The sequence below is a fragment of the Bubalus kerabau genome, chromosome 1, assembly GCF_029407905.1.
Source record: "Bubalus kerabau isolate K-KA32 ecotype Philippines breed swamp buffalo chromosome 1, PCC_UOA_SB_1v2, whole genome shotgun sequence".
NCBI classification, from domain to species: domain Eukaryota; kingdom Metazoa; phylum Chordata; class Mammalia; order Artiodactyla; family Bovidae; genus Bubalus; species Bubalus kerabau.
The window spans coordinates 109,327,082-109,346,901 of record NC_073624.1 but is presented as its reverse complement, the minus strand read 5'-3'; positions in this window follow the sequence as shown (position 1 = coordinate 109,346,901).

Genomic DNA, 19,820 nt, shown 5'->3' with positions numbered 1-19,820 from the left:
CTTGTTGCAACTTACTGTGAACATCTTCTTTTCCATCATGTATTTTGTGGTGATTATTAATGTTTTTTAATATAAAAACTATTTGAGAATTCAATGAGATATATGTGGACCCTATAGCTTGAGGCGGAGGAGGAATACATTTATTTATCCATCCATCCACACACAAAACTTTTTTTTTTTTTAGCTTTTAATTTGTATTGGGGTATAGCTGACTAAAAATGTTGTAGTAGTTTCAGGTAAATAGTAAAACGGCTCAGCCATGCATATATATGTATTCAGTCCAGTTCAGTAGCTCAGTCGTCTCTGACTCTTTGCAACCCCATGGACTGCAGGATGCCAGGCCTCCCTGTCCATCACCAATTCCCAGAGTTTACCCAAATTCATGTCCGTTGCTTTTTTTGATGATCCAGTGGATGTTAGCAATTTGATCTCTGGTTCTTCTGCTTTTTCTAAAACCAGCTTGAACATCTGGAAGTTCACGGTTCACGTATTGCTGAAGCCTGGCTTGGAGAATTTTGAGCATTACTTTACTAGTGTGTGAGATGAGTGCAATTGTGCAGTAGTTTGAACATTCTTGGCATTGCCTTTCTTTGGGACTGGAATGAAAACTGACCTTTTCCAGTCCTGTGGCCACAAATTTGCTGGCATATTGAGTGCAGCACTTTCACAGTATCATCTTTCAGGATTTGAAAGAGCTCAACTGGAATTCCATCACCTCCACTAGCTTTATTTGTAGTGATGCTTCCCAAGACCCACTTGACTTTGCATTTCAGGATGTCTGGCTCTAAGGGAGTGATCACACCATCATGATTATTTGGTTGTGAAGATCTTTTTTGTACAGTTTTTCTGTGTATTCTTGCCACCTCTTCTTAATATCGTCTGCTTCTGTTAGGTCCATACCTTTTCTGTCCTTTATTGAGCCCATCTTTGCATGAAATGTTCCCTTGGGATTAGGTAGTTAGAATATAAAAAGAGGAGTCCAAATTAGTGGTGGCTAAAAGACAAAGAATTGGAGGAGGAAATGGCAACCCACTCCAGTGTTCTTGCCTGGAGAATCCCAGGGATGGCAGAGCCTGGTGGGCTGCTGTCTGTGGGGTCGCACAGAGTCAGACATGACTGAAGCGACTTAGCAGCAGCAGCAAAAGACAAAGAAAGGAAAAAGCCAGTGAAAATAGAACAAAGGAAGGTCCGAGGACTGGAGTGAGAAACTCAGGTGAAGAAACAGCCTTCCTGGCTAGCCGAATATACATGGGGCAGGCTCAGGCGGAGGAGAAAAAACATTTCAAAAGAGGAGCCACAAGTGAGTTGTGTGCCTGTTTTGGGTCAGCCCACCCTCATACCTTGAGGATGTATTTTCATTTGCTTGCCAAATAAAACTGAGCTGTAACCGAGCTGTAACACTGGTCCACCACTTCAAATTTTTGCTGTGGCAAGACAGAATTGAGGAAATTACATACTCCTGTGACATATCTGGTGCCGTGACTTGGATTTAACCTGGTTGAAACAACCTCAGCTTGGCCCCTGTGAGGCAGAGGCCAAGCACAGCAGAAACCCAACTCAGCAAAAGTTCACGTAGTAGAAGCTGAATGTGAAGAAAACCCAATGCAGTGAAAGTGACAAGAAGCCCAGCGTGCTGGAAACTGGGACAGCAAAAACAAACTAAGCAGAAAGCTCACACAGCTCAGTCTCAGATTTCAGAAGACCTCTGGTTAAGGTAGGAGGTCCTCACCCCTGGAAGGATATATGGCTAACAAAATCTTAATTCCTTTACAGTCTCTTGTTTCTTGTTTCCTTGAACTCCCTGTGAACAGGCAAGCAGCAGTGGGGGCAACCGAGGGATGCTGCCAGGGGGCTACTTCCCAGTGTGTCCGAAAGCCTCTACTATCTTCTGTGCCTTAGTAGCTGTTGCCCAAGCAGGTGAGGGTTCTTCTGTCTTTAATCTTTTTTTGTACCAAGGATCAGGTCAATGAAAATTGTGAGCACAGGTCAGATATTTAGCAGATTTTCTGGCAGGTTATGAAGGGGATTCCTCAGCACATTTTTCCCACTGCTTTTTCCTCCTGTCCTTCAGCCCCTCTCTCCATCTGTGCCACTGCTCACAAAGTATTGGGAAGGTCATCATCTTCCCATTTCTGAAAGTTGTGTTTGAAACTTTTTACCTAAGATTGGTACTCAAACCCATGTGGCAGGGACTCTGTGCTATGCTTAGTCACTCAGTTGTATCTGATTGGAACTTGAGTCTGGCCTAAACCCATGGTACCTGGTTTCAGGATCTAAAGAAGCTGAGGTTCTTGATGTCTTATTGCAAAAAAATACAGCCATAGGTAAGAGGTGGATTGTTTGGACTTAGAGAGAAGCACACTCCAAGAGAGTGGGCCATCGAGTGTGTTGGCCATGGAATGTGGGGTGGTTAGTTTTCATGAGCTGGGTGTTTCATATGCTAATGAGTGGGAGGATCATTCCAACAATTGGAAAACCACCCACTCCTTGGTCTTTTGATAGTGCCTTGGAATTCTGGATGTGTCATTTAGCTTGCAGATTGAGAATCAAGGTTTAGTTGAAATTGACTTGTCTGTCATCTTGGACCCATTTGATTTTAATCGGTTTATGTTATGCCCTTGGGCTATGTCATTATTTCAAAAGCTGTGCCCTGTCCCCTTCCCTCCTGTTTCATGCTCTTTTCCTGAGCCCTGTCCAGGCCCACAATGTTGCCTCTACAGTCTTCTGGAAGGACAACCAGAAAGTAGCTGGCCCTTGGGAGGGAAATACTGTATGGTATCCAATCCCACTAGATATTCAGGCCTTCATTTTCCACGTTTCCTACAATACTTGCAACAACAGCATCTCTCAGTGCTAGGGCGGGTGACAGGCACATAATGCCTGCTAGAAGTCCATCTGTTGGTGACATCCCTTCAAGGGAAATTGGGCTTCCAGGGATAATGGTTGTCACTTTCGGAGTTAGCCCTGCAGGCTATTTGAGCCCAAGCCCTTACCACCCTTATCTTAAATTTACAAACATACCCCCCAATCAAATCTCCACTCAATTTTTATGGAACATCTGCTCTGTTGCGTCATATCAATTTGTTCTTAAGCCACCAACTAACTCCTACAACTAGGACCCTGCCCCCTTGTAGGCAATATCCCTCCACCCCATTTAATATTAAAATACTCTTAATGTCCCTAACAGGACCAGATAACACACCCCTTTGTCATTACTTCTGTTATTACCTAGAGTGGGTCTATGTCAATGAAATGTTTACCATTGAAAACACCCTAAACTGCTCTTATGGAGAACTAGGGGAGGAAATCAGTGATTTACATTCCCTCAGAGCAATAAAAGGATAAGGCCTATGGCTATTTCACCAAGTTCCCTGTCTCAGGGCACAGGTTTGGACCACTTTACATCATGGTATCTATTCCCATCCATGGTGGACAAACCAGCAATGAGTTAAGATTACACTCCCTTAATCCTACCCAGCAATGGTCATGCTGGAGACTGGGGATGGCCAACTCCAACCTGGGGGTCCCAGGAGGTCGACCTGCCTTGACCTGCCTAGGGATCCAGTCCGCATGAGGTTGTCATGGCTCAGCCTGCTCATGGATCCACCAGTCCAGTGTCCCAGGAGTTCAACTTGCCTCAACCTACCTAGGGATCTGATCCTTTAGAGGTTGTCACACCTCAACCTGCTCAGGGATCTGCCGGTCCCAGAAGGTTGGCAAGCATTGACCCGCCCAGGGATCCAATTCTCAGGAGGCTGACCTGTCTCAGCCTGCCTGGGGATTCGATCTCCCGGAGGCTGTCATACTTCAGCATGTCTGGGGATCTTCACTCTGACCTGGGGACTCCTGGCTCTCAGATTGCAACAGTACTAGGTAGGATAAACTTCAGAAAGACTCACCCCTAAGGAAGTGCACCCATAAAAATAGGAGGCCTATTAGTTTTTTTTTCTTTTCCTCCCTGTCATCACTGTATTTCAGGTGGGAAATAACCAATCCACTTGCCGACAGATGCCCTTGAGATGCATCCTTGTTAACTGGAAGCTGTTCAATCCTCTAACTCTAAGGAGAAGTAGTTTAAAATTCCTTTGTACCAGTGCGTGGCCAAGATATCCTCTGGGGGATAAGGAACACTGGCCTGAGGATGGGAGTTTAAATTATAATACCATCCTGCAGCTAGACTTATTCTGCAAAAGACAAGGGAAATGGACAGAGATCCCCTATGTCCAAATTTTCTTCTGACTCAGAGATATGAAGGAACTCTGTTTTAAGTACGGAATTGTTGTATGCCCTAAAAGTGAGTGTACTAGGCAAATGGTGTTAGGCACAGACAACAAAGAGGCTCACTTCCCATGGCTCCTGAGTTGCATGGTCCTCCTTCCTTATATCCAAATATGCCCCCATATCCGGGAGCACCCCCTCCACAAAAGCCAACTCAAGTATGTCCCTTAGTTGAAACTGGAGGAGAATTTGGATCAACCGAGGTCCATAAGCCCTTCTCCCTCTTAGAACTAAGACAGATCAAACAAGACCTGGGAAGCTATACAGATGAACCAGGAAAATATATGGATACATTCCAACACATTACCTTGGCCTTTGACTTGACATGGAAGGATATCAAGGTCATATTTAGTCAAACTTTATCTGACCCTGAGTATGCTAGGGTCTTAAAGGAAGTCCAAAGGTATGCTACGGGGCTTCACATGTCACCTTCACATATCACCTTCACAGATGATAAATACGCAGTGGGGGAAACTGCGGTCCCCTCCTAATTGGAATTATAATGGCCCTGAGCACATCTGGGAAAGGGATTATTTTCTGATCTGTGTAAAGACAGGACTAAAAGCATCCAAGCAAAAAGTAATCAGCTATGCCTGGGTCTCAGCAATAAGTCAGGAGCCCAGTGAGATCCCCAATTGCCTTTCTGGAAAGGCAAAAAGAAGCCCTCAAAAAGTTTACCAATCTGGACTTGGACTCTTATGAGGGACAGGTGATTTTAAAGGACAAATTCCTGTCCCAGTGTGCATCAGACATCAGGATAAAGTCACAACAGCTACAGCAGCAGGACCCTGCTGCCTCTTTAGATGAGATGGTCCAGACGGCCACCAAGACCTTTTATAGCAGAGAACGGGAGAGGAAGGCCAAGGCCCAGGAAAGGGAGAAAAGGAAAGAGACAAGGCATGCCCAGATGCTGGCCGCCCTCCAGGGAAGCCCTATGGCAAACCCTGAGTCCTTAAAGACAAGGCACAAGCCAAATGCATAGATAGGCAGGACAATGGGCCAGACAGTGTCCAAACTGAAACAAGTCTCCTAAAATGACTTGCTACAAATGCCATCCGTTTAGACATTGGGCAGCACTGTGCCATTGGGACCCAAGAGCCTCAAGGTCAAGCGCCAAGCCTTCCCTTATGACGTTCAACAGGACTGAAGCAGCCTGCTCCAGCCAGCCCGCCTGTCACAGATAACCATCACGGGGCTGGAGCCAAGGGTGCAACTGGATGTGGAGAATAGGTCTGAGAATTTCTTGGTTACCACAGGGGCTACCTACTCTGTCCTGACCTCCTATTTCTCCTCCCAAACCTGTACCATTTGGGGTACTCCAGGAAAAACAACTACAGAAAGATTCACCCAAGCACTTATTTGTTTCTGGAATGGACAAATATTTTCCAGTCAGTTTCTGGTGGCCCCTGAGTGTCCTAATCCCCTATTGGGAAGAGATATACTCACTAAATTGGGACCACCCTTGTGATGGGAAGCTTTTCAGCCCCTGGAGCCCTACAGCTTCTGGTTACTACTGAAGAACCCATTACACCCTCTCCAATAGGGAGGGACCAAAAACTATGGGAGGACAAAATTAACCCCCAGGTGTGGGACCAGGGGACTACTGGACGAGCCTACCAAGCTGAACTGGTCATCATTGTCCTTGGAGATCCTAGTCAGTTTCCAAACTGGAAAAAAATACCCCCTCAGAAGAGAAGCTCATGAAGGACTGCAGCCTCTAATAAATAAATTCTTTGCCTGTGGGCTATTGGTCCCCACAAATTCACCATGTAACACCCTGATCCTCCCTGTAAAGAAAAAGGACAGGACCTGATGAATGGTTCAAAATCTCCTGATCATAAATGAAGCGGTAGTCCCTCTCCATCCCACAGTACCCAATCCCTATGTAATCTTGGGAGAAATCCCACATAGTGCCAAGTGGTTTACAGTCCTGGATATCAAGGATGCATTCTTTTGCATACCGCTGGCTAAAGAATCCCAATACCTTTTTGCCTTTAAGTGGGAGGCTCCAGGAGAAAAACAACAACAGATGACTTGGATGGTATTTCCTCAGGGGTTAACAGATATCCCCAACCTGTTTGGGAAGGCTCTTAGCCAGAATCTCCTAGATCTGGACATGGGGCCTAATGGAAAAATATTACAATATGAAGAAGACCTACTAATCTGCTCTCCACATGAGAAAAATGCCCAGAAACATACAATTAAGGTTCTAAACTTGACAGGGGATATAGAGTCTCTTGTGATAAGGCACAGATGATCAAGATAAAAGTCACTTGCCTGGGGGTTCAGATTACATATGGGTCCAGGAGGCTGTCCTTTGAGTATAAGGAATCCTCCAGTTGCCACCCCCTAACTTGAAAGCAATTGTGAGCTTTCCTAGGGCTAACTGGGTATTGTAGAATCTGGATACCCAACTATGGTCTCATTGCCCAGCCCTTATATGAAAGCTTGAAGGGATGGGATGATTCAATCCCATTGATGTGGGGAAGTCCTCAAAGAAGGCAGAGGCTACAGTAAAACAAGCCTTACCTCAAGCACCCACCTTGAGGTTGCCAGACCCAGAAAAAGCATTCCAACTTTATGTCCATGAAAAGAAAGGAATAGCAATGGGAGTGTTAGCTCAAAGGTTGGGACCCGAGCCCCAGCCTGAGCTTACTTATCCAAGAGACTCGACCCAACTGCCTAAGGCTGGCCTCTTTGCCTTCAAAATCTCAGAGCTGTTGCAGTTGTGACAGAAGATGCTTTCAAACTCTCTTCTGGGGACAAACTATTTTTACCAGCCACCAAATGAAGAAACTCCTGAATGGGAGAGGCCATTTATGGATGTCTAATCACAGGATCCTCAGATATCAAGTAGTGCTGATGGAAAATCCAGGACTCACTATATCCCCTTGTGAGGTTCTTGACTCAGCTACCCTCCAGCCTACCCCTGAGAGCTATCTCCCCTTTCACTCTTGCCCAGAAACCTTGGACAAAAACACCGAGAAGGAACGTCAGAAGATCCTCTGACCAACGCTGAGGAAATCTGGTACACTGATGGAGGCAGCTTTGTTTTGGATGAAAAAAGAAGAGCTGGATATGCAGTAGTCTCCAATTTTGAGACCATATAGGCTAAACCTTTGCCATCATGTACATCAGCCCATTAGCTGAGCTCATAGCCCTGACTCAAGCTTTAGAGCTGGGAAAGGAAAAAGAGTAGCCTTTTACACTAACTTCAAGTATGCCTTTCTGGTGCTACATGCACATGCTGCTATTTGGAAAGAAAGAGGCCACTTGACCACCCGAGGGTCTCCAATCAAATATGGTGATCGCATCCTTAGGCTCTTGGAGCCAGTCCATCTGCCCGCTGAGGTTTCAGTCTCCCATCATAAAGGACACCAAAAAGGGAGCACAGACGAGGCATGAGGGAATCAAGCAGCCAATCAGACAGCTAAGAGAGCACTTATACAGAACAATGACCTAATAGGGGTTGCCACCTTAGTTTCACAGAGTAATTTGCCAGAAACTTCTTCATATACTGAAGGTGAGACTCTTAAGCTAAGAATGAGGACTTCCAAGATCATATGGAGTGGTTCCAAAAGGAGGAACTCATTTTTCTGCCTGGAACCCGCAATGGAAGTTGGTTAACTCTTTACATGCCATCACTCATTTAGGGGAAAAGGCCCTCCAAAGATTACTAGAAAGGTCCTTCAGAGGAACAGGCCTCCAAACAGCTATAAGGCAACTAGTCTCCTCTTGTCCCACTTGCCTTAGGTGGTTGAAGACCCCAGCTGTCCAATGGCATGGGACCTACCCAGGAGAGGACTGACAGATGGACTTCATCCAGATGCCAGTTTCTCAAGGGTATAAATACCTATTAGTCATGATACATTCACAAGATGGATTGAAGGCTTTCCCACCCAGACTGAGAAGGCTGAGGAAGTGGTAAAAAAAAAAAAAAAAAAAGAAACTGCTCCATTCTGAGATTTGGTCTGCCCAGGTCATTACAAAGTGACAATGGAACATCATTTATTTCTAAGGTCACCAAGAGGTCTCTAAAGCATTGGGCATTACTTGTTATCTCCATTGTGCCTGAAGGCCTCAGTCTTCAGGTAAAGTAGAAAGAGCCAACCAATTCTTAAAATCAGTGATAAAAAAGATAACCCAGGAGACTACCCAGGGTTGGAAGGAGCCTTTACCAATAGCTCTCCTCTGCACATGTATTGCCCTTAAGGAACAGGTTGGTCTTAGTTCTTATGAGATGCTATATGGGAGACCTTTTGCTTATGTCAATGACCTCTTCCTAGATCCAGAGGCTCCGACCTTCTGGTCTCATACCATGGCCATTGTGCAATTCCAGCAGGATATATGCTTGTGGGGTGTCAACCAGGACCCAAAAGATTCTAAAGACCCACCAGTATATGCTCCATGGATTCAAGTCCTATTAAAGTCTGGAAAGATGGGTCCCCAAAGACTCAGCTCCAGCACACATGGAAGGGCCCCTATCTTGTAATACTTTCTACCCCCAGGGCATTCAAGGTACCAGCACATGACTCCTAGATTCACTACTCATGAGTCAAGCCATGGAAGAAAACAGAAGAGGACACTCAATACACCCGTGAGCCCCTGGGAGATCTCAGATACCTAATCAGGACTACAAATGAGTGCCAGTCTAATGAACACCCCTAAAATTAAGTTTCTGGGGATAGCTATCTCAGGATAGCTCTAAAGAGCCAACACATCTTGGCTCAGGATAGCTCTAAAGAGCCAACACAGCTTGGCAGGGACAACACAAAATAGGAAATAAATCTCCTGATTCCTGAACAAGAAGAGACTTGAGCCATCTTGAATGAGATGTGTTGTTTCTGGGTAAATACCTCCAGCTAAGTTAAAGAAAGTCTCACAGCCCTCAAGAAAAACATTCAAATCCTGCTGCTGCTTCAGTCATGTCCAACTCTGTGCGACCGCATAGATGGCAACCCACCAGGCTCCTCTGTCCCTTGGATTCTCCAAGCAAGAATACTGGAGTGGGTTGCCATTTCCTTCTTCAATGCATGCATGCATGCTAAGTCATTTCAGTCATGTCTGACTCTGTGCGACCCCATGGACAGCAGCCCACCAGGCTCCTCCATCCACAGGACTGTCTAGGCAAGAATAGTGGAGTGGGTTGCCATTTCCTTCTCCTTTCAGATCCCACAGGGCCTCAAAGAATGAGCTGGAGAATTTGTAGGGTGGCTACAATCTCTCTTTGGGAGATTCTTCTCCTGGCAAGGGGGAATTTAGAGTTGGCTAATGCCCCTACTAATCCCTGTTATCACCATATTGATGGTGCTTATGATTGCTCCATGTATTATCAATCGTCTAAACCATTTTGTCTCAGCCCAGGTTAACAAGCTACAACATGCAGTGCCAGTTTAACAAGGATATATAAAACTACACCTGACCTTGGAAAATATCACTCACCCTTAGATGGACACCACTATAAGGACTCTGAGGCTTGAGACGAGCAAGAGGGGGAGGCCCAATGCCCCTTGCTGTCCCAGCTCAGCAGGAAGTAGCCAAAGAGACCTCGACACCTCTATTCCCAAGGAACTGGGCTGCCCATCTCTTGAGGGGGGAGTTTTAGGTAGTTAGAATAGGAAAAAGGAGTCTAGAATAGTGGTGGCTAAAAGACAAAGAAAGGAAAAAGCCCACAAAAATAGAACAAAGGAAGCTCCGAGGACCAGAGTGAGGACCTCAGGTGAAGCAAACGGCCCTCCTGGCTCACCCAATTTACATAGGGTAGGCTCATGAGGGGCAGAAATAAACATATAAAAATAAGAGCCAAAATTGAGCTGCGTGCCTGTATTGGGTTGGCCTGCCTTCACGCCTTGAGGATGTATTGTCCTTTGCTTGCCAAATAAAATTGAGCTGTAACCGAGCTGTAATGGTGGACCGCCGCTGCAATGTTTTGCTGCAATGAGACAGAACCGAGGAAATTACATACTCCCCGACATATGTATCCATTCTCCCCCAAACTCTCCTCCCATCCACGTTGCTACATAATATTGAGCAGAGTTCTATGTGCTTTACAGTAGGTCCTTGTTGGTTTTCCACTTTAAATATAGCAGACAAGAGGGAGGAGTACCTTTCTTTATTCATCCATTTACACACAAAATATTTTTTATAAATTTTTTTGGAGATGGGTGAAGGCATTAGTTCAATAATCCATTGAGACAGTACAGTTGACCCTTGAACAACATGAGTTTGAACCACTAGGGTCCACTTGTGCAAAGATTTGTTTTTCAATAATAAATATGATAGTTCTACACAATCTATGTCTGGCTGAATCTATGGATGTGGAACTGCAGATATGGAGGAACCACATGTATGGAGGGCTTCCTCTAAATTATGTGTGGAATTTTGGCTGTACAAAGGATGGATGTACCTAACGACCTCATTGTTCGAGGGTCAACTGTACGAGTCCATTAAGGCTACTTTTGCTGTAGTAATGAAGTTGCAAAATCAGTAAAACAAGAAAGGCCTATCTCTTGTTCACATTTATGTTAAGCACTTGTAAATTAGTTATAACTGTAGTCTCTATGCCTTTTCATTCTGGGGTTCAGTATAAAGGAGCCATCTTTCATACTGTCATAACATGCTGCTTCTGTAGCACAGTGAAAATAGCATGTACTTTCAAATAACATAGACAATACACAATTGTTGGTCAAAGTAACATCTGCAAGTTTTAGTTTGTTAATAGAATGGAGAAGTACAATTTTCCAATGAAAAGTGTTCCTACTATGTACACTGTCAAGTCTGATGCTGGCAGTCCTCAGAAAGTGGGGGGTAGGGATAATAGAGATTACTATAAAACCTATCCATGCTCCCAGAGTAAGAACTAAACCATTTCACTATTTTTCCTCTGTGCATTAGTCAGGGTTCTCCAGAGAAACAGAACCAATATGGTATGTGTGTTTGTGTGTGAATGTGCACATGTGTCTATTTTAGGAATTGACTCATGTTATTATGGAGGCTGACATGCTCAAAATCTCCTATGAAGCCCAGATATCATCAGGCTGAAGACTTAGGGAAGAGGACTTGCTGCAATTTAAGTTCAAAGGCCATCCTACTGGCAGAATCTTCTCTTGCTCAGGGGGTGTTAGGCTTTTTGTTCTATTCAAATCTTCAACTGATGCCAACCCATGTTATAAAGGCAATCTACCTTATTCAAAATCCACTGACTTAAATGTTAATTTCAGCTAAAAATATCCTTGTGGAAACATCCAGAATGTTTGACTGCAGAGCTGGGCACCATGGCCCAAACAAGTTGACACATAAAATTAACTATCACACTATGTATATAGTTACCTTTAGCTCATTTATTTATGTCATAGTATAAGTCAGCCTTAGCAAAAGATTTATTGAACATTTCTATCAATTATGATATGCACAGCACTGAAAGAGAATATATGCAAGACAGTCCTTTCTTTTTCATATGGGCAGAACCTCTAGTGTTTTGTCTCTTGTACATTGCTAGTACTTAGAACAATATTTTGTAACATAGAACATACTTATAAAGATTTGATTAATGGGTGAAAACTACCTGGATATCCCAAGGAGTAGACAAGTAACTGTAAAATAAACTAGGCTATATTAAGTGTCAAAATAGAAAGTCAACCATATTCTGAGAATAGTTTAAAAAAGAATACTATTATGTAGAATTTTGAAGATTAGTAATATTTGAGATACCCTGAATGACATTTAATAGAAGTTGAATCAGGTAAGGAATAGAAAAGAAGGATATTAAGTTCTCTGTGTTTAGGAAAACAGATATAAGGATATTCACTATAGCACTATTGATACACATTTTGAAATGACTAAATGCCCACCTACGAGAGAATAAATAGTGATATATCCATTGTATGGAATATGATGTTAGAATTAAAAAGAGATAGGTAATATGATAGATGTCTAAGGCATTGTAATTTTTTTAAAAACCTACATAATCATACTATGTATTTTCTGTGGGTGCATATATGGGTGTAAATGCACAAAAATACAAACTTATCTATGTAAAAATGATGGTTACATCTGAGGAGTGGGATTGACAATGATGTGAGAGGAATTTTAGTTTTTTTTGTAATGTTTTTAATGAGAATTTTATTCATGTATAACTGAAAGAATAATGATACGGAAGGAAAACTGGCCACTGGAACAGTAAAAAAAAAAAAAAAAAATGTTAATCTAGTATGGCCCTTATAAAAGAGGAAAAAAAACTGATTTTAAATGTCCCAGGCAATTGTTACAATCTCTATTATCACTCTGTATTGAGTTTTGTTTTAAAAAATGCCATGTGGAAGGACAATTGTGAAATCAGAATCAAAGAAATGAAAGCAAATTTCAAGTAACAGAAAGGGTTGGAAGGAAAGAAGTGATAAGTTATTGGCAAATGCAAATGTTAATTTCTAAATTCTTACTGTACAGAGTAATTGGCTAGTTCAGTTGTTATCAAGGGGTTTGGAAAGAGAAATAATAGTTTAGAGTATTCATGCTAAGTCACAAAACTACAGATGCCCTTTTTCGGTATGTATAAATGAAAAATCGCACCAAAATTTAATTATGAAATGAAAAAGAACTATTTGTTCCATTTTCTGCCAGTTTTGACCTGCCATGACTCATGGAACGATTTCAACCTTTGAGCATATATTAACTGCAATGGTTTAAAAACATAGAACATTATTCTTTAAACATAACCTAGGATAGTAGTAGTATAATCAACGCTACTAGATAAGAAAACACATATAGTAAAATCTAGTTTCCTAGAAAAGAGTCAAGCCTTTATTACATGATGTATATGACAAAGTAAAATACCATAGTCCCCCCTTTGGGTTGATTTTTGTTTTCTAAAGAGAGTGTCATGCTCTTGTGAAATAACTAGATTCTAGAGATAATAGCAAGTAATTTAATAGAACCACAAAATCTCAGAATCATACAAGTGAGCTAACACACTTTACTACTCTTTTCTTTCTCTCATTCTCACTTTCTCCATCTTCTGGGATGCTTTATCTGTACTATATACTTGAGTATCACTAGTCTGGGAATTTATTCTTAGTACTGATAGTTCTGTCTTTCAGTTCTGTCTCTGAACAATCTATGTTGTCATGAACGTTTTATTTAGTTAGTTTTTGTCATTCCTTGGTTTTGACTGAGGAAACTATGGGGCTATTTTACTTTTCTTTCTTGAAATATCTTTTTATAAGGTTTATGTGAATAATACCTAGTAACATACACATAATTTAAAATCTCTATTAACATTTTAAATGTAAATAATTCTCTAGGACTATTTACGTTTTATCTGGTACAAAGTTTGGAGCCAATAAACCAGTAGAATCTATGATAAAAAGTAACAATGCTGAAAGAATAAATAAATATGTCCTTCTATTAGGAAATGAACCTGGTTTTTGTAAAATGAAATCATGCTTGACTATTATAGATCTTTGAGTGGGTAACTAAAATAATGAATTAGTGAGGGCTAGGGAATATGTGTTATTTAGACTTCATTTGGATTTTGGCAAAGTTCCTCATCAAGGGCTATTTTCTAAGAATGTGAGTTACTGTGAAATTGCAATGAATCCAGGGAGGAATTGTTTAGTCATGGATAGAGAATTAGCTTAGTGACAGAAAACAGGGATGAACAGGCGCTTTCCTACAAAGATAAGAATAAATGGTAGAGTCCTCCTCTGATGCTGTTGGGCCCGGATTTACTTAACCTAATCTGGGAAAAGGGCAAGACCACAAATACTTCCAATCTCCATATGTTCTGGACTCCCACTGCTTAACAAAATGCTCTTTTAATTAGTGTACAGCTGCAGGAAGAGCTCCCAAGGCAGGGGAAATAGCAGTTTCATAAAGTCTACATATGAACAAGGTTAAGGGAAAATAATCTGAATTCTGTATATATTTATAAGAGAGTGTACCACAAACCAGCTTATGATCAGAAATGGAATTCGAGCTCCTCCTCAGAGAAACAAAAGCATTATTCCATAGTCAATGTGGTCCTCATGACTGCAGGCGTCATCAGAGTAATGGAAATAAAACAGAGAAGCGCCTTCAGTTATCTCTAATAAACCCTATTTGCTCCTAAAATATTTTGAAAGTGTCCATTTTCTTTGTCTAAGGGAAACAATCACAGAGTTTAAGATTAATAATTGATGTGATCAAGGAAAGAGATGAGGGAGAGTAAATGAGGAAAAGCTGATAGAAAGCAGCAGCAGTCATATTCATTACGTATAAAGTATTTATACATGGGCATTGAATCTTTCTTAAAGCTAGAGAAAAAATGAAAGGAAATAGTGTCTTTATAAGTAAATGTATGAAAATCACTACTGTAATTAGCACAGGTAGAAATAATGTGTTGAGTGTTTTATCCAGACTGCTCGTGGGGCAGGAAGCTGGGGATAGTGTAGATTTGATTGTTCATGTTTTATTTATAATTGATGTTATAAAGGAAAACCATGTCTTTTACTAAATTTCCTTTAGTGCAGTTGTTACAGACATATGGACAACTACTTAAAAAAAATTACATTGAAGCTGCTAAGAGAGAAGTGATAGAAAGACCTATGTGTTAAAACAGGGAGCTTTGCAACAGCCTCCATGTGAAAAAATTATGAACTTTCCATGAATGTTATCACCTACATATAGCATCAGACTTTCAGGGTAAGAAGATACTAGCCTCATATTGAATTCAGAAAAATTAATGCTATGATTTTAAAGCTTCTGTAGATTGTTGTAATAGAAGATTCTAGTAATGATTCCATTTGCTATTACAGGTCAGTACCATGCCCACAGCATAGCTTAGCCAGAGGTTTATCCAAAGTGGTGTACTAAGTTGAGTAGTGCCCTGCTCACCACCAAATTCATATCTTTCCAGGATTTTAGAATTTACTTTATTTCAAAATAGGATTGTTGAGGATATAATTATTTAAGATGAGGTCACCCTGGATTGGGATGGGCCCTTTATCCAATATGATTAGTGTCCTTATAAAAAGAGGGGGGAGAGATATAAAGACAAATATACACAGAGGGAAGGACACTGGGTGACAAGGGAGGCATCGATTTGCGTGATGACTCTACAAACTAGGAAGATCAAAGATTGCCAACAGCAGTGTAGGCAGAGAATTTCCCTAAACCTTTAAGAAAAGATTTTCCCTAGAACCTTCAGAGAGCATGGCCTTGCTGATATCTTGATGTCAGACTTCCACCTTCTAGAACTTTGAGAGAATAAATCCTGTTGTTTGAGATCATGCATTTTCTGGTAATTTGTTACATCAGCCCCAGGAAACTATTAATAATACAGATGAGGAGGAGTGGGGTCTGCATAATATTATAGTGATGTTGTCATTGTTGCCTGGGTTTTTCAGGTGTGTGTTCTTCTCTACAGACCTTGATTGTTTAGCTTGTGGTCATGGACTGTGTTTTCTTTCAGAGCCATATGGGTGTGTGTGTGTGTGTGTGTGTGTGTGTGTGTGTGTGTGTCTGTGTGTGTGTGAATGTGAGGGAGAGAGAGAAGATGGGAAGAAGGGAAAGGGAGAGGGACACAGAGTTTGGAAGGAGACTAGTCTGATTGCCAAAATCTGTCCTTCTCCACCCTCCCTCCCACTGTTGCTCTAGAATAAGCAATGCACTTTTGGGACTTTGGAGAATGTATTACTTGCTAAGATCCACATATGGCCTGGTGAGATAGGGTGGCAAATGCCAAACCAAATAGTATAAAGGACATAATTTACATAGAGGATATTGCATTTGTACTAGTCAGGTTTGAAAATATATCAAGAATATATTGAATGAAAAACGGTGATCAAGGTCAAGGAAACAAGGTGCATCTACAGTACAATTCCCCTTTGAAAGGTTTAATATTTATGATTGCATTTCTTTTGGACCAAGGCAGCTAGAGTATCAAGTCTACCATTTTTCCATGTTTAAGACTTTGTGGCAGGAGAGAACCCACCCTACACTAACCCTTCAGCTGTTGAACCACCATTACTGATGATTATCTTAGTCAATGTTTCCAATTTATGGTAGGCAAATAATTGAAGACCCTAAAAGTAGATGTGAATTATGATTTTTACATATACCAGTGGTAGATGACCTTTTTCAAATGAAGGGGAAAGCTGAAACTTGAATTTAAAAAGTTGTTCTTTTATTTATTCTTTAAATATTTATTGAGTGCCTACTGTATGCCAGACATTAGTTTAGGCCCAGGGGATGTGGTATGAACAACAGACAAGATATCTTCCTTAAACAACTTTAATTATAGTGCTGTTCAAGTAACTCAGTAGTACTTACCAAAATGGCTATTTTCAAAATGTCTTTTTAAGAGTGGTCTTTAGGGAAGATATGGAAAATAGTACCAAACTGTTTCTTATGTCAATCAGAGCTTTGTTGATAAGCACAAGTCCAAACATTGTGTTAGATCCTGGAAACAAAAATAACTTTCATTAAGAATTCACTGGCCAGGATAAGAATGGATGTAAATAAGTACACAATTCAATGGTTTATGTAAGAGGGTAGAAATGTATTCTGAGTTTAATGGGGCACAAAAGCAGGGATGGATGACTTTACAGAATACGTTGGAATTTACGAAGTTGTTCCTTAGAAAGGATGACACTTGAACTGAAAATATAAACAAAGAGAAAAGGAGACAGAGAAAGAAGTTGAATTACAGAACAAAACACAGCACGTTCGCCTTCTGTTACTGTGGCATCTATATTATTACCTTCCTCCTTTGTTCTGACAAATTCTCCATACTGTATCCAGAGTACATTTTTTCAAATACAATTATGATTGTATGGATGGCTTCTTTTAGCTTTAGGATGAGCCCCAATTTCTTAGAAGGCTTTCAAAGTCCTATGAAGCTATGTGAAGTATGAAGTTTAAGATATTTATGAATCTATGTTCTCTTTAATTACTCTCAACCCTTGAGTAAAGTCATTACTCAGCCTTTTTTTTTGTGGAGAAATGCTAATTCATGACTGCATAAATAAAGTGAACATTCCAAGTAAAACTTTCCCTGAAATATCTAAACAAAGGAACAGAAACATTTACATTTTTGTGCTTTGCTGCTGCTGCTGCTGCTGTCGCTTCAGTCGTGTCTGACTCTGTGCGACCCCATAGACGGCAGCCCACCAGGCTCCGCCATCCCTGGGATTCTCCAGGCAAGAACACTGGAGTGGGTTGCCATTTCCTTCTCCAATGCTCGAAAGTGAAAAGTGAAAGTGAAGTTGCTCAGTCGTGTCCGACTCTTAGCGACCCCATGGACTGCAGCCTACCAGGCTCCTCTGTCCATGGGATTTTCCAGGCAAGAACACTGGAGTGGGTTGCCATTGCCATTTGCCATTTCCTTCTCCAATGCATGAAAGTGAAAAGTGAAAGTGAAGTCGCTCAGTCATGTCCATCTCTTTGTGACCCCATGGACTGCAGCCTACCAAGGCTCCTCTGTCCATGGGATTTTCCAGGCAAGAGTACTGGAGTGGGTTGCCATGGCCTTCTCCGTTTTGTGCTTTAGATATCCAGATAATTACTTCAATTCTCCACTTTATTCCAGAAATGTTTATACACAGCATTAGTTAGATTTTTAAAATTTTTTGATTCTCAATTTTTCCGTTTGACTGGGTTCCATTCCCTAAATTAGACTGGCCACTATCTATTTCTCCGTTTTTACCATTCTGAACAGGACATTCTTTTTTTTTTTTTTTTTTCCCCTTGGACTGATACTATTCATTCTATGGAAATGGCTCTTTTAAAAACAAAATTTTTAAGTCAGGTTAGTTTACGTGTCACCATTAGACCCATCATAGAACCACTGAGCAGACGACCCACAAACTAGAGAACAATTATACCAAAGAAGTGCTTACACTGTTATGAAAGTTCTAGGATGTACAACAGATTTCCCAACTTGGGCATCTGGCAAAGAGGCTGAGATCCCCCAGGGATTTGGCTTTGGAGGCCAGTGGCATTTGATTACAGCACTTCCACCTGTCTGGAGAAACAGATTCTTGGAGGACACAAACAAAACTGTGCACACCAGGAGCCAGGAGAAGGGAGCACTGACCCCATAAGAGACTGAGTCAGACTTGCCTGTGAGTGTCCAGGAGTCGCTGGCAGAGGTGTGGGTCGAGGCACTGAATACCACAGTGCTGGCATAACTCCTTTTGAAGGAGGTCTCCATTCCCCACCTTAGTTTGGTCTCAGGCCAAACAACAGGGAGGAACACAGACCCACCCATCAACAGAAAACTGGATTAAAAGTTTACTGAGCATGGCCCTGCCCATCAGAAGAAAACCCATATCCACCCACAGCCAGTCTGTCCCATCAGGAAGCTTCTACAAGCCTCTTATCCATCAGAGGGTGGACAGAATGCAAACCACAATCACAGAAAACTAACCAAACTGATCACATGGACGGGGTCTAGCTTGATGAAACTATGAGCCATGCTGTTTAGGGCCACCCAAGATGGATGGGTCATGGTGGAGAGTTCTGAAAAAACGTGGTCCACTGGAGAAGGGAATGACAAACCTCTTCAGTAACCTTCTCATGAAACTCCATGAACAGTATGAAAACACAAAAAGATATGACACTGAGAGATGAACTCCCCAGATCAGTAGGTGCCCAATATGCTACTGGAGAAGAGTGGGGAAATAACTCCAGAAAGAATGAAGAGAAAGAGCCAAAGCAAAAACAACACCCAGTTGTGGATATGACTGGTGATGGAAGTAAATTCCGATGCTGTAAAGAGCCATATTTCATAGGAACCTGGAATGTTAGGTCCATAAATCAAGGCAAATTGAAAGTTGTCAACAGGAGATGGCTAGAGTGAACATTGACATTTTAGGAATCAGCAAACTAAAATGGACTGGAATGGGTGAATTTAATTCAGATGACCATTATATCTACTACTGTGGGCAAGAATCCCTTAGAAGAAATGTAGTAGCCATCATAGTCAACAGAAGAGTCCAAAATGCAGTACTTGGATACAATCTCAAAAACAACAGAATGATCTCTGTTCATTTCCAAGGCAAACCATTCAATATCACAGTAATCCAAGTCTATGCCCCAACCACTAACGCTGAAGAAGCTGAAGTTGAACAGTTCTGTGAAGATCTACAAGGCCTTCTAGAACACCAAAAAAAAAAAAAAAAAAAAAAAAAGATGTGTTTTTCATCACAGGGGACTCGAATGCAAAAGTAGGAAGTCAAGCGACACCTGAAGTAACAAACAAGTTTGGCCTTGAAGTACAAAATGAAGCAGGGCAAAGGCTAACAGTTTTGCCAAGAGAACACACTGGCCATAGCAAACATCCTCTTCCAGCAACACAAGGGACAACTCTACACATGGACATCACCAGATGGTCAATATCCAAATCAGATTGATTATATTCTTTGCAGCCAAAGATGGAGAAGCTCTATACAGTCAGCAAAAACTGGGAGCTGACTGTGGCCCAGATCATGAACTCCTTGTAGAAAAACTTAGACTTAAATAGAAGAAACTACAGAAAACCACTAGACCAGTCAGTCAGTCAGTTT